The sequence below is a fragment of the Triticum aestivum genome, chromosome 4D (genome assembly GCF_018294505.1).
Source record: "Triticum aestivum cultivar Chinese Spring chromosome 4D, IWGSC CS RefSeq v2.1, whole genome shotgun sequence".
Classification (NCBI taxonomy): domain Eukaryota; kingdom Viridiplantae; phylum Streptophyta; class Magnoliopsida; order Poales; family Poaceae; genus Triticum; species Triticum aestivum.
In genome coordinates, this window is record NC_057805.1 from 330,099,384 (window position 1) to 330,110,545 (window position 11,162).

Here is an 11,162-nt window from a genome sequence, read left to right on the forward strand (position 1 = left end):
GAATCGTTCATATTGAATAAGTTGACAAAAGCCCTCCGTCCCCGTCAACTTGGTAGGCCCACAAGTCAGCCTCCCACTATGCTGGGTTCCAGCTGGCAGGGGGAGTATTCATTTTTTTGAGCGTAATAAGGAGGCACTTCCTTGCGTGCGAAGATAGCTGGTGGGTCCGACCTGTCAGCGGGGGGCACGTTTTTTTCGCAAAATACAGAGGCCCTTCCTGTGGGTCCCAGATGTCAGGTGGAGGAATCATTATTTTGCACGTAATAAGGAGGCATTTCCTTGTGTGCGGCCGTGGACCCAGCTGTCAGCCTCTCCATGCACAATCTACTTCCGATGGTGTCGTTCGTTGACCACGTTGACCACGCCGCGCCGAGCGCATCCAAGGTGGTGGACGATGGCGAGGCCTCGGACAGCAACGAGCCAGAGATGGGAAGACGCGGGAGTAGAGTCGCAGACAGAGAGGTGTACGAGGTTAACTGGTTCTAGTGCGGTGTAGTTTGGCAGTCACTGGAGAAGAACAAGAGGTGTGGAGGGGTGGAGGGATGGCCTGGCCAACGGTGGAGTAGCGTTTCACAGCGAAGCGTGCTAAGCAGAGCTGCTAGCAGCAAGAGGTGGGAGGTGGTCCCGGCGGCGCTGGAGGAAGAAGACGAGAGATTGAAGATGGATGCCGGTCGTTGGATGTAAATCCAACGGCTAATGATGTCAGAATCATTTGCTGACTAAGTTGACAATGACTTGCGTTGGCTTCGACCTATTGGCCCACATTTCAGCCTCCAAAAATGTGGCACGTATTCAACCCATTTTTTCAGAATTTACAATCTTTTTTTGGCGCGGTAGAATTTACAGTCAGTTTGATCTTTTTTTGAATTACAGTCCATTAGCTGTGTCGGATATCGGGTTCCGGCAAAACCCTTAAGGTTCGAACTCTGGGGTGCGCGCGGAGATCTTCCCCCTACCGATCCGCGTCCCAACGCCTCGCTGCGAATCTATGCTACACGATGAACAACACAAGGGACACAAGGTTTATACTGGTTCGTGCCACCGTTGTGGTGTAATACCCTAATCCAGTGTGTGGTTTGGTGGATTGCCTCAGGGGCTGATGATGAACAGTACAGAGGAAGAACAACCTCGCGAGAGGTGTTCTTGGGCTGGTGGGGTGAACTACTTGGGTGTGTTCGATCGCCTCTGGATCTGATGAGAACTCTATCTCCTCCCCCCCCACTGTGGTGGTTATCTCTATATATAGAGGCCCTGGTCCTCTTCCCAAATATTGAGCGGGAAGGGAGCCAACAACGGCCATTTTGAAGGGGAACATCTAGTACAAGTTATCCTGACTAAAGTTGGTCTTCGGCTGCCAAAGGCACTGGCGATGACGCCGTCTTGGGCTCGACGGTGACCTCCATCCTGCCGCTCTGCTGGTCTTGGTCTCGTTGCACCGAAATGGTAACCTTTGCTTGACGCCTCGGTACTCCGCGCCTGCGCTTGCCCCCTTTGCACCAAAGAGGAAACAAGGACACTGCGTAGGCCGGCGCCTGCCTGGCGCCCGCCTGGTCTCGATCTTCATGGCTTCCGTCACGAGCACCTCGCGAGTACCCTGCCTTGATCTGTGCGCCTCCTCGCGAGCCTGCCTGGTGAGGCCGTTCCTGAGGAAGCCTTGCGTCGTCCGCCCCGCGAGGCTTGGCCCCTCGCGAGGGTCTTGAGCTTGAGTTGATGAAGGTGGGCCGGACAGGGCCACTCCTTGAGCCACGCCGCAGGCCACAGGCAGGCAAGTCTGGGGACTCCCGTTCCCAGAACGCCGACAGTAGCCCCCGGGCCCAAGGCGAGCTCGGACTTGGCTTAGCAGCGAAGCGAAAGTGCAAGTGCGGAGCGCCGCGGGCCCCAACAGCCTGCGGCCTTGGTCGCCGCGTGGCGGTTGATTGGACATGGGCGTCTCCATTTCCCCACGCTGCCTCGGCAACTGCCCGTCTGACAAAAGGCTGGCTCGGGTTAGGCTTACCTTCTTTGCTCCCATTCGCCTTGCTCCAGATCCCCTTTCTTGCTCTTGCCCTCCTGCTTCCGAAATCTCCAGATCCGCCTCATCCCTTCTCCTCCAGCGAGCAATGGCGCCCTGCAAGACCGCGGCCGAGGCTCCATCGTCCTGGTACTCGCCGGCTCTGGATCCCCCCAACATGACGGAGAAGAATCTCGCCCTCACGCGCCTGATGACGGCGGCGCAAGGCAGCGAGATGGGGGAGACTACGCTTCGACCCGGCTCCGCCCAGCCGGAGGAAAAGGGGAGCACCTTCTATCCCTTCTTCATGAGCACCGTTATCACTGGCCTGGTGCCTCCTTTCTCCGAGTTCTTCTATGCTGTCCTCCGCCATTATAAGCTGCAGGCTCTGCATCTCCATCCCAACTCTGTTCTTCTGCTGTGGATTTTCGCCTACTACTGCGAGGCGCACGTCGGGGTGATGCCTTCCGTGGCCTTGCTGTGCCACTTCTTCTTCCTCCGAGTCACTGGCGCCAATACCTTGGCGTGTGCAAGCTTCGTTGCGTACTCCAAGGCCAACGTGATCTTGAAGGCCGGGAAGAGGGCCGATGGCTTCCGGAGCAAGTGGGTCATGCTTGATGCCGGATGCATCAACTCTCGGCTGGCGCTGCCCACGGGGCAACCCCAGGCCTTTGAGGCGTGGTCCCGTGCGAAGCTTGATGATCGACGAGCGAAGCTGGTGCTAGAGAAGATGAACGCCGACCTGAGGCCGAGCAACATGAAGGCGGCGAAGCTGACAGGGGCCATGCTCCTGAGGGAGTTCTTGGCGCATCGGGTGGCCCCACTCCAGGCGCACTCGTGCCCGTTGTGGAGGCTCAGAGATGCGGATGCCGATCTCCGCCTGAACTCGGAGGCCTTGGCTGATGAAGATCTGGCCGCAGCTCTCCGCTTCCTGGTCGAAGAGGACGTGGCAAGCCTGGAGGGCGCTCCTGCCCCCTTGTTCCTTCGCGACGACTGGGAGCGGGTGGTGGACGCCATGCCCACCTTTGACGGGAGCAGTCTGGGGCCGGTGGTACCCCCTGAGGGCCAGGTGGCGGCGGTGATGGTGGAGTTGTCCTCTGATGATTCCGGCGGGGGAGAGGAGGAAGACGAGGAAGAGGAGGAGCGCGACTCAGAGGCGACCACTGAGGAGACGGGGGAGACTTTCCCCTAGCGCAGGTCCAACTTCCTTCGCTCCATGCCGGACGACGAGGAGGCCGACACCAGGCGAGGGGGAGAGGACCCGCCCGTGATCCCGAAGAAGGACAGGTCGGGGCTGATCTCCCGAGGGTCTACTCCGGCCCCGGTGCTGCCCGAAGCCAGCTCCAGCCCTTCTGGTACGCCCTCCTCTGCTGCCGGACCTCCCGAGGCTGCGCCCCGCAAGAGGCTCTCGGGCTTTAAGCTCGGCAGGAGGCCATTGGAGCTCGCCGCGACTAACCAGTAAGTACTCGAACTCTGCTTTGATCTCGTTTTTGCTGTCGGGGCTTGACATCCTCCATTGTTTGGGTAGGTCGCTGCCTGCAGCGAAGAGGCTGAAGGGGACACGCTGGCCCCGCTCGGGGCATGCTCATCTGTTGTGGCCGCGCCTTCGCCTGCGGGAAGGGGAGGCAGTGGAGCTCACACCTCCCCTGCCCGGTCGTCCTCGCGACGCCAGGAGGGATGCTCTGGTGGGGGGCTAGCCCCCGTGGCCCCGCTGACTCTGGAAGCACCGGCGCTTGATGCTGTCGCCGAGGTTGCCAAGGCTCAGGAGCTCCCGGCCTCCCAAGCCATGATCACGCCGCCGTCTTCTCCTCTTGCTCCACTGGTTCCCGACTCCTCTGCCTCCTCTGCCGCCTTGGACCGTGCTGCTGATGAGCTGAGTCGGTTGCGAGAAGATCTCCAGGGCACCAACCCCGCCTGGTGGTCGGGTGCCTGGAGCTGGTCTCTGGCTGGGTTCGCTCTGACGCCTCTGTCCGAGCGGCGCTGAGCCAGGCTGTGACAGCTTCCAAGGAGGAGAAGCAAGTCGCCTCCCAGGCCATAGCCGCTCGCGACACGGCATTGAAGGATGCTTCAACTGTCCGGGGCCGCTGCAAGGCCCTGGAGGACGAGCTGCAAGGCCTGCGTGATGAGCTCGCCAAGGAGGTTCGCGACCATCAGGCGAAGGAGGAAGAGATGAAGGCTCGGGAGGCTGCCATCGGGGACCGTGACGCCGAGCTCTTTGCTGACCGTGGCCGGCTGAAGACACTGGAACAGAAGCTGAAGGCGGAGAGGATTGAGCTGGACGCCAAGGCGAAGGTCTTGGCCGAGGATCGTGCGGCTTTCACGGATTATGGGGTGAGATCTCGCAGGGCGTTGAAGTCACTTTATGACGATGGTCTGGAGAAGCTGCTGGCCGAAGCCACGGACGGCCCCGCCAAGCTGCTTCCCTTCCTGGTCGAGGCGCTTGAGGAGGTCGTGACCGGCATCGGCCCCATGGACGAGGTTGAAGCCCGTGTCCTTTCCTCCGTAGCGCTGACGCGGATCCTCAGCCACGTCTACCTTCGCAACCCCGACGCCAACCTTGATGACCTACTGGAGCCTGTGGACACCGAGCGCTCCGCCGCTGCTGCTGAGGCCGTGGAGGGCCAAGCGGAGGCCTTGCTGGCGAAGTTCCGCGCCTTCGCTACTGCGCCCAAGGCAGGTGTTGCTGGTTCCGCGGCCTCGGGAGGTGGGGCTGACAAGCACGACCCCGCCACGAGTGACGGCGCTGCTCAAGGGTGATCTCCTCGCGGCCTCTTTCTTGTTTCTACTCCTGCAACATGCACCATGCCTCGTGGAGGCGTTTAAACTTGTGTCTGGTATCACGAGGACAATTTATGGTTTGTAATATTTGCTTTTGAATTTGCGAGATTTTGCGGTTTCCTTCCTATTTGCTTTGTGTTCTACGTCGGCAGGGCCCGGCCCCGCACATACCTCAGCCGCCGTTAGCCCCGACAGGATCACCAGGACGGGACCAAGGAGTGAGGGGCTACGTGGCAAGTTAGGCTCCTGAGTCGCGATGCTCAGGAGTCCCCCTTGACGCGCAAACAGCAAACAGGGAGGGGGTCTAGGAGTGGATCTGTCGTTCTACGTCGGCAGGGCCCGGCCCCGCGCATACCTCGACCGCCGTTAGCCTTTTGGAACTAAGGAGTGAGGGGCTACGTGACCAGTTAGGCTCCTGAGTCGCGATGCTCAGGAGTCCCCCTTGACGCTCAAACGGTGTTCATACCTTGGCTCCGCTCGGGGAGGGGCGCGTGATGACCAGGTCCGAGGGACCTGGCTGGGTGGCATGCGCTCGGGCGTGACCCGGGCGCAGCCCCCGTGTCCAGCCCCCTCGCGTGGCGCTCCCGAGGGGAGGCGTTGCGATGAGGCCAGACACTGAGCTCTGGGCTCCCTGAGGTTGATACAGCCGTGGGCTGCCCTCAGTTGTTTATCACCAGCGCGGAGCATAGCGCTTCCGTATGTGTACGGGCATAGCCGCTCCTCGGCAGTGTCGTCAGCCAGCGCGGAGCATGGTGCTTCCACTGGTACGTGGGAGGGGGCCCCCTCCGGGAGGAGCCCCCGGGGCGTGTACAGCCCCGCCCTGACACGTGGCTGGCACGGTAGGGCTAGACGAGGTGTATCTGGGCACTCGTGAGCCAGCGCGGGACTCACGAGGCCCTACCTCAAGGCGGGTTGCGCCTGATCTTGAGCCTTGGGCGGCTGAGGGTTCCTGCAGGGTGGTTAGATGCAAATGCTCTACGTCCTCAGGTCCCGGCCCTCGAGCGAGCTCAACCGCCGCTGGTATGCCAGGTCGCGATGCCGTGGACAAGGCCAGGGGGTGAGGGCTGGAGAGCCAGTAAGATCCCCTGAGTCCCGATGCTCAGGTGCCCCCCTTTTAACGTGCAAACGGTTTGCAGGAGGGAGAAAAAGGGGCCGTGATAGGCGAGAGATGATAATGATAGGCAATGAAAAGCAAAGCGACTTAGGTAACTGCAGGAAGAATACATGCCACTGGGTCAGGCCCGAGTGGCTTGGGGATGATGCAGCCCGAGGGGCCCCCCTAGCAAGGTAAACTAAAGACATAAGCAAAACAGATACATGCCACGGGGACGGACCCACGCGACATGGGAATAATGCAGCCCTGAGGGTGCTCCCAGCTGAAATGAAACTCGAAAGGTGTCACCTGATATCATTGCAGAGCGGGTGTTGGAGTAGCTGACGGTGCACGGTGAAGAAGCCGATCCTCATGAGCCATCGGAGCCCTGAGCCTCGGGAGGCTCTGGGGGTCCGAGCGGCTCCTCAAGGTCCATCTCCATCTCTGCCAGGAACGCGCGGTGCCTGGCCTCCTGAGCTTCCAGAATGCTCCGCATCAGGCGCTGGTGAGCAGCAGCCGCGTTCGGCAGACCAAAAGGCATGCAAACGTAGCTGCATGGTGGACCCTCGCAGCGTCCCACGCGCGAAGGCCAGAAATGCTCCTGTGACGCGGCTAGGTTGAGCCCTGGGTAGTCGATGCAGACGTGCAGCCCGCCATCCTCGACTGGATGGGGAGCTACGCCGGGTAGGCGGCAATCGCCGCGCATGACTCTTGATTCCTGCAGCTCCTGGATGACCTTGGTGATGAACTCCTGAGGGTTGGGCCCTCCTTGCATCATGCCTTCCTGAGGGAAACATGCCGCGAAGCACACCTCCAAGTGGTGCCCGAGCGCCTCCCTCGTGATCTTGGCAAAGTCAGAGGCCCTCCAGGAGAGAGCCCCCGAGCCTTGCCCGAGGAGGGCACCGGGCGCGCCTTCCTATGCGACGGAGGGAGGCGCCCATTGGACGGGCGCAGATCCTGACGTGATGCCTCCGGAGACGCCTACCTCCTGAGGCCTCGAGCTGGGTGATGTCTTCTGCTTCTTAGGAACTGCCTCGGGAAGGTTCCCACTCTTGCTGTCTGGGTCCTCAACTGATGCAGCTTGGAAGGCATGCTCGAGAGAGAACACCGCGTCTTTCTCTTTGCAGGGGACCATGATGACTCCGCCGCTTCCCGGCATCTTGAGGACATTGTAACCATGGTGAGTCACTGCCATGAACTTGGCCAGGGCTAGATACCCAAGGATGGCATTGTATGGCAGGCGAATGTGGGCAACGTCGAAGTCGATGAGCTCGGTACAGTAATTCTTGCGCTGTCCAAAAGTGACAGGGAGGCGGACCTGCCCTATCGGGGTGGTGGAGCCGTCAGTGACCCCTGAGAAAGGCTTGGTCAGCTGAAGCTGGTCATATGGCACTTGGAGGTTGTTGAACGTCTCGACGGGCAGAACATTGAGTCCTGCGCCGCCATCGATGAGGGTCCTGGTAACTTGCACATTGCTGATGACTGGGGAACAAAGCATTGGGAGGACACCGGCTATAGCCGCACACTTGAGCTGATCCGCTGAGCTGAACGTGATGGCGCACGTGGACCACCTGAGAGGGCGCGTGGCCTCGAGCTTGGGGAGGACTACGTTCACCTCGCGAGCAAACTGCTTGAAGATGCACTGAGAGGCTGGGGCCTGAGCACCGCCCAAGATGCAAGCGATAGCACGTGGCTCCTGGAAGTCCCCAGCCCCCTCGTCCTGATGATGGTCGTCATTCCTTCTTGGTGGTGGCGGCAGAGGAGGAAGGCCTGCGTTGCCCTGCGGGCGATCCTCACGAGGCTGATCCCTCCAAGCCCCCTCGCGAGGTTAGTCCTGCCAGCGGTCCTCGCGAGGTCGGTCACGCCACCCTTGGCGAGGGCCTCGGTCGTCCCATCGTCCTCCACCTCTTCCTCCTCCTCGGCCGGAGCCCCGATCGTTGCGCTCGGGGCGTCGACCGATACGTCCTTCTCGAACGGCTCTGAGCTCTTGGCATTCGTTGGTGTTGTGGGTGTGGAGGTCGTGGTACATGCAGTACCGGCTGCCCTTGGATGACTCCGGCTGGTCCCTGCCGCGCTTCGGTTCTGGCTCCGCTGCAAGCATGGCTGCTCCTTTGCGCTTCACATCCTTGGCCTTGGCTTTCTTCTCCTCAGGGTCTGCAGCTGGGAGCTCGAGAAGGGAGAGTCGCCCCTCCTCAGCCCTTGCGCACTTGGTCGCTAGGTTGAACAGCTCCAGAGATGTGCACAGGTCCTCGTGGATTGCCAGCTCCTCCTTCATCTTGACGTCGCGGACGCCATCAGAGAACGCTGAGATGATGGCCTCCTCGGTCACCTTGGGAATCTTGAGGCGAGCGCTGTTGAAGCGCTGGATGTACTTCTGCAGGGTCTCTCTAGGTTACTGCTTGATGCGGCGCAGGTCACCCACGACTGGAGGGCAGTCGCGAGTGCCCTGGAAGCTGGCGATGAAGCGGGTGCGCATCTTGTCCCAAGAGGAGATCGTGCCGGGAGGCATGTTTAGGAGCTAGGTGCGGGCACCATCTTTGAGCACCATGGGAAACCAATTCGCCATGACCTTTTCGTCTCCGTTGGCCGCTTCGATGCCCAACTCGTAGAGCTACAGGAACTCCGCTGGGTCGGCTGTGCCGTCGTAGCAAGGAGGCAGATCCGACTTGAACTTACCCGGCCAGGCGACACTGCGTAGCTCGGTGGTGAAGGCGCGGCAGCCTGCGGTGGCTACCGGAGCCCTTTGCAGACGCGGGGCTTGCTCCTGGGGATTCCCGCGCGCCGCCGCCAGGGGCAGCGCGGGGTCTTGACGTGCTGGCGCAGGGATGCGGTCATGACGTGCTGGAGCAGGGAGCACGCGAGCACCTTCTTGGGGATGAGAGATTTCTTGGCAGCTCCTTTCTTGTCGCGCTGGCGCTAGATGCAGTGGGTCTCGTCCAGGGGCCACGCGCCTTGGAGCCAGGGCACCTTCTTGGGGAGGAGGTGGCGGAGGCACCTCCTGAGCTGCATCACCCACGCAAGACTGAGGGCGAGGCAGCAAGAGGAACGGCGCAGGAGAGCCCCCTGCGGCGCTGACGAGCTCGGTGATGCGAGCGAGCCACTCCTCGTAGAGGTCATCGACGGGGTGGTTGTGTAGGAGCTCGCGTGCCAGGAGCAACGCGGCATGCGCGTCCATGGGAGCGCGACGGGCGTGAGACGACGAACCAGCTAGAGTCAGCGACGGAGTGGCGGTGCGGCCTTCCCGCCGCACCGAGGGATACAGCGACGACGCCTGCTGCTCGTTCCCCGCTTGGCTGGTGGTGGCGTTGGCGGCAGGCGACGGAGAACGGTGGGGAGGCCCATCGATGGGAGCCGTCTGGGCGACGCGGGCGGCGAGAGCAGCCCGACGCTCAGCACGAGCTCGGTGAGCATCAGCCATGGATGCGAAGAACGATCGAACATGGAACAGCGGAAGAAAGATTTCGGCACACCCCTACCTGGTGCGCCAAATGTCGGATATCGGGTTCCGGCAAAACCCTTAAGGTTCGAACTCTGGGGTGCGTGCGGAGATCTTCCCCCTACCGATCCGCGTCCCAACGCCTCGCTGCGAATCTATGCTACACGATGAAAAACACAAGGGACACAAGGTTTATACTGGTTCGGGCCACCGTTGTGGTGTAATACCCTAATCCAGTGTGTGGTGTGGTGGATTGCCTCAGGGGCTGATGATGAACAGTACAGAGGAAGAACAGCCTCGCGAGAGGTGTTCTTGGGCTGGTGCGGTGAACTACTTGGGTGTGTTCGATCGCCTCTGGATCTGATGAGAACACTATCTCCTCGCGCCAGTGTGACGGCTATCTCTATATATAGAGGCCCTGGTCCTCTTCCCAAATATTGAGCGGGAAGGGAGCCAACAATGGCCATTTTGAAGGGGAACATCTAGTACAAGTTATCCTGACTAAAGTTGGTCTTCGGCTGCCAAAGGCACTGGCGATGACGCCGTCTTGGGCTCCACGGTGACCTCCGTCCTGCCGCTCTGCTGGTCTTGGTCTCGTTGCACCGAAATGGTAACCTTTGCTTGACGCCTCGGACTCAGCGCCTGCACTTGCCCCCTTTGCACCAAAGAGGAAACAAGGACACTGCGCAGGCCGGCGCCTGCCTGGCGCCCGCCTGGATTGTCATGGCTTGCATCACGAGCACCTCGCGAGGTACCCTGCCTTGATCTCTCCGCCTCCTCGCGAGCCTGCCTGGTGAGGCCGTTCCTGAGGAAGCCTTGCGTCGTCCGCCCCGCGAGACTTGGCCCCTCGCGAGGGTCTTGAGCTTGAGTTGATGAAGGTGGGCCGGACAGGGCCACTCCTTGAGCCGCGCCGCAGGCAGGCAAGTCTAGGGACCCCCATTCCCAGAACGCCGACAAGCTGGGCTGGGTGAACAAATAATGTAGCGTCCATGCGGCCCATTTATTTTTTCCTAAAAAATTACAGGCCATTTGCACTTTCTCGAAATACACGATTTTGCTGGGCTGATTCTAATTATAATGTTGGGTTGGGCCAGCAATGTTATCAAAAAATAAACAGGGGCTGAGCATTTTGTTATAAATATATTTAAATAATAAGTGATGTTATTACATTCGTCCTTAAATCTTACCAAGCTTTTATACACAATCACTAGGATTTTCGTGCCAAAACAATCCAGGATTTTATTGTTAAGAAATTATTTTTATAAGTTAATAAGATGTGGGATATTGTTTTCTTACATATGTAAGTATCTGTTAAATATATGATGACAATAAAAATAATATATAATAACATATAAAATAAATTAAATATATATAATATAGTTAGAAGGGAAATATAAGTTGGACCTGGTGTTCCTATTCTTATATAGAAAAATAGAACAGACCTCTGCGTTTTCTTAAAAAAAAACATAAATTGGGCTGCCGATGTTTCAGGAAAAATAAAACCTCGGATGGGAGGTCCATAGGCCGGTCGATACATGACGGCCCTCAAGAAAATACAAACAGGCCTATGGACCTCCCATCCGAGGTCGTGGGCTGCGCATGTTAACAAAGAAAGCCTAGACGGGGCAGCCCAAAACCCAGCAGATACTTGCTGCCCCAGTGATAATAAATGATACCTGCCAGCTCCCCGGCTTCGTTGTGAATTTATCTCCTATAGTAACTACCTTGAAGCACCTAATAAAATGTAACTATGTTGACAAACCCGTGGGCCCAACGTCAGTATAGCATTGGAGGAAGTAATTTTTCGATGAGGCACTTCCTTGCGTACGGCCATTGACCTGGTGGGTCCTGACTGTCCACCTCTC